We start from the raw sequence: 4,785 nt of genomic DNA, 5'->3' as shown, positions 1-4,785 counted from the left end.
TGTAAGGACGTGGGTGTTGTGTGAGACTTGTGCACGCTCCAGAATTAGAGAAGAGAAGGGATTCTCAGTTCTACAAATGCTTAGAAGCAGAGACCACTGTTTCCGTTGCTACTTTAATGCAGGGTTTTTTAAAAAATGTCTTACACCTTTAAAAAATTACAGACGGAAAAGACCTTGGTCCTTCCCTTCTAGCTAGACAAATTCAGGAAAACCCAGAGGCTTGGTATAGACATTTTCATCAAAAATATCACTGTGCTGTGTCAGAAATGCAGCTGAAACAATGGGAAAAGAGGGTTTAAACCCTCTCCTTTCTTCTCCTAGAAAACCCTTTTGGGAAGACACACTCACAATTACCAATATTTCTAACCCACACATGAAGTGTAAAGAGAGCCTTCAATAAAGTCAGAGATTAAAAAAGAAAAAGATAATGAAAATAAAATTATGCCTAGGCTGACATGGGATTCGCCAATATTTTACTCAGAGGTTTTGCTCTGTTTTCGTGGTTGCATGAGAGGGTTTGAAAGACTCAAACGTCGCCCAGCTACAGCAAAAAAGAAAGCTGTGTGATTTCAGTGAGATCTTTTCCTGCACAATTTAAAATTACTTTTCATTTGTAATTCAGTGCAAAGCTGTCTGGCAAGGCCTCGGCGCCTTCCTCTGCTAATAAAGAAGAAATTCACCTAAGCTTCAATTTTGCAACCTGCAGTTTCTAAGAGCTCAAGTAAGTGGAAATTAAAAAGTAATTTGAAAGAAACAATTCCATTAACTACGAAATGGTCTCCATTAATTTTATGACAAGTGAAGGAACCGCCATGAGAACACATTTTTAGTTTTAAAAGTCAGTTTTTAAAAGACTTGAGTGGACTATCATTTCGGTAGAAAAACTGGAAGTTTGTTTTAAAAAGCCCCGTCGCGATTAGCCAAGGCCACAGCTTAAAACAAACTCAGAACTTTAACGTCGCTGCCACAGCCTCCCCCTCCAGACTGCTGAGTGACCAGTTGCACACAGGACGTCCCTGGGTCCCACTGGAAATATTCCTTCTATGGCACTTTCATTTTCCAAAGCAATTTGCTAGAGCTCCTAAAGAGGGAATAATAGCTTTATGGTCCATTGTTGAGGCTTTCCTTAGCGTTCCTGAACTTTTTTTCATCGCACTTACCCTCCATTGGAGGAGTTGGACTGAACTTTGGGTAACCCTCGAGTGCTCAGACTGCTGGGTCTCGGGGACCCGCGCTTGCCCGGCCGGTGGGGCTCCTGTCCTGGGGGCCGCTGTCCCCGGCCCGTGCACGAGTCCTCCCAGGGGGCGAGGAGGGGCCTCCGCCCTTGTTTGGACAAAGCATGTTGAGTGAAACCAAAGCAGAGACGTCGTTTACCTGTGCTCCCTGAGCTTTCAGGGGCGGGAAGGCACCGTCAGCCCGTTTGCATGGAACACGGTGATCCCGCTGCAGGATTTTAAAGAGAAAATTCGCCAAGGGCAGGGAAATGTGCAAGAGCGACAGCCAGGGCCATGGCCTCACGGTGGCTGGGGACCCGGGGACGTGGTCTGGCCTCTGGGGATGGAAAGAGCCCTCGGTGCCAGTGAGGTCCAGAGCGCGGTGGGTGCAGACGCGAACAGAAAGCAGAGTGACACAGAGACTCGTCAACGTCCCGTCCTGCACATTTACGTTCAGGGAGGACGGGAGGCAAGAGGTAGGAGGAAGCCCAGTTACAGACAGATTCTGTGTTTGCTTTCATGAGAACAGTGCAGAGACAGTGGGCTGAAACACCGAACTCCCCACGGGCCACACCGAGCTTTCTCCAACTCTGTGGCCACCAGATCGTTACCACCCACGCGCCCTCTAAGGACACTCCCGTCTGATGCATTTGGTGGGGATTTGCTCATTTGAGAACCACCTTTTCAGAGAACTGAGAAGTTTTCTGTGTGTTCAAATCAGCTGGAAGGACATTTCTTTTCAGGTTCTGGATCCTTCTGAATCCATTTCCAAACTTCAAACAGATCAGATTCCCAGCTGCAGCCTGAGCCGGAACGGAAGGAATCCAGGTTGCCCAGGGGGGTTGTGGCCTCCAGTTAGGGTCTCCTGGATGCCTGGCTCCTTGGGGGTGGGGGGACACGGGTCCACTCGCAGAGAGGGACGTGACCGCTCTGCTGTGGAAACAACTCGAGTGTCCATCCATGGGGGACTGGGGGAGCGAATGGGGTCCACCCACACAGGGGAGTGTGATTCAGCCTTAAAAAGGACATCGTGCTCAGTGAAATAAGTCAGTGACAAAGGGACAGATACTCCGTGACGCCACTTATACACGGGGCATACAATAATCAGATGCACAGAGACAGGAAGAAGGGTGGGTGTCAGGGGCTGGGGGAGGGGACGGGGACTCAGTGTTTCATAGGGACAGAGTTTCAGTTTGGGAAGATGAGAAAGCTCTGGAAACAGATGGTGGTAATGGTTGCACAACAGCGCAAATGTACTTAAAGCCTTTAAATGCTACACTTAAAAACGTTTCAGACCGTACCTTTTATGTTATGTATATTTTACCACCACAGCAAAAAAGAAAAAAAGAAAAGAAAAGAAAATCACAATTTCATTTGTACACCAAAATAAAAAACCCCACCCAAACTCCTAAAGTACTCCATGAGGTCACAAGGCAGCCACCAGTGGCCCCATGTGACGAGGAAGGAGCGGCCAGAAGCAGAGAGCAAACAGATCCAGAGAAAGACCAGGCTCTGGGTCAGGCCCTACTCTTCTCGAGGCCCAGCTGGTGCCTCATCTGTGTGGCCACACGAGCCCGGCTCGTCTGGTCCTGGCACTAGGGCCCCGAGCCAGGCTGGGGCCAGAGATGGTCCCAGCCCCGGAAGAGGGCTGGGCAAGGGGAGAAGTGAGCCACCTGCCCACAGGGCCACTCAGATCTCCCCCCTGCAGGCCTCTTGCCCCTGAGTCTCCCTGCCCTCCTCTCTGCTGGGGGATCATGCGAAGGGACCCGGTGCCTGGGGGCGGGAGCCGCTCCTGGGTGTGACAGAGCCACACACAAAGACTGCTCCAGAAACAGTCCAAAATTTGCTGCGTGATCTACGTCCCTCACCCCTCTGGACTTTAGTCTCCGGCAATTTTCACAAAAGGGGGATTTGAACAAGGTCCTCTTAGACATTCATTCCAGCTTGGACATTCTGTGATTCTGGACATCCACCACCATGATCTACGGTTCTGACATTTATTTATTTTTTTTTTTTTTTGGAAAATCGAATGCTCACGTTATTCTTTCATGACAGAGGAGAATAACCTGATGTCACGTCCCGCTCGCTTGCAGGTGTGTGTGCACGACATGGACAGAAGGATCGGCCGGGCTCTTCCTGACGGGGAACCCATTTCCACTGTGCACAAGCAGTCCTGTAGGAAGTGTCTCATCTGCGGCGTGACCACAAGAGGGCAGTGCTTGCAGCGGATTTGTGAGCGTGCAGCACAGCCCGTGTGCCGAGGGTCTTTCCCGGAGTATTTCAAGGTCTCTCTCTCTGGGGGCTGGGTGCCCCCTCGGCTTCTCCAAGGGGCTGAGAACGCGGCGGGGGGGGGGGGGTGCTTAGAACTGACACCACTCAGAACCAGCACAGCTTGCAACCACCAAGTGGAATCCGCTCAACGATGAAAATGGCTCGGAAATATTCTAGGGTCAGGTATTGATCACACTGCTGCCAGGCTTTAAAAACGAAATGCCGTGCACCCCAGGCTCCCAGGCTCCCAGGCTCCCAGGCTCCCAGGCTCCCAGGCTCCCAGGCTCTGGGGAGGAGGCAGGCCGGGTGGCCGGGGCCGCCAGGAGCCTGCATTCATCCCAGTGTGACCTACACGCTGTATCTGAACTGCTGGGCAGGGGAGCACGTTCAGTCACAGATGGGAAACCTGAAAGCTAGTCCAAAAGGGGAGAGGAATCAAGGGCTCCCCCCTACCCTGCATTCCACTCTCTGGTCTTCACGGCCTCTGCTCTGCTCCAGCCAGAGGGCTGTTTGTGTCCTGTGCCCCCTAACTGAACAGGATAGCCACCCCTCCGGTTGGGAGTGTGCCCTGTGCCCTGTGTCCTGTGTCCTGATTAATAGTTACGATCTCCCCCCTTCAGGGCTGACACCTGTTCCCCTGATGCAAGCTGCTTTGAAGCCCGTCACCAGCCTGCCCAGGGATCCTTCTGCCGCATCTGCTTAGCCGAACGTCCTGGAGGGGAGAGTCCCTCCTGACAAGCTGTGTCCGTAGCAGCTGATGAACTGTTGAGTTGGGATGCCAGACGTAGTGAGCAGCTCCCACCTGCCGGGCACTGTCCTAGGCTCCGCATTCGTGGAGACACTTCTGTTTGCCAACTGACTTACGCTAACATTCTGTCATCCGTTTCCACGGCAGCTAACATTTTTGCGTAACTTTCTCTGTCCCTCACGCTTCCCATCCGATAACGATCTGAAAACCTTGACAAGACGCAGACGTGGAGGGTGAGAATTAATGCTGCGTTGGGTGGCCGCGTCCCCACATCACCCTTTTGTCACTGGCCGGCCACTGAGCGGGGCTGCAATGGTGTGGTGCCAGGGGAGACAATGAGGGCACTGCCGGGCAGAAAGAAAGTGTGTCGTGGGGGTGTCCCAACTCAAGTTTGTTTACACCCCCCGTGTAAATGTCTCCTGTTCATTTGTTCATTAAACAAATATTTATTAAAAGTCTACAGCATGCAAGACAAAGTTGTTAAATCCTAAGGGTGTTAGAAGAATAAACCCTACAGGGGCGCCTGGGGGGCTCAGTCTGACTCTTGATCTC

Source organism: Acinonyx jubatus, chromosome C1 (assembly GCF_027475565.1).
Source record: "Acinonyx jubatus isolate Ajub_Pintada_27869175 chromosome C1, VMU_Ajub_asm_v1.0, whole genome shotgun sequence".
Lineage (NCBI taxonomy): Eukaryota > Metazoa > Chordata > Mammalia > Carnivora > Felidae > Acinonyx > Acinonyx jubatus.
The sequence above is the reverse complement of the archived record's forward strand: the minus strand, read 5'-3'. Positions refer to the sequence as shown.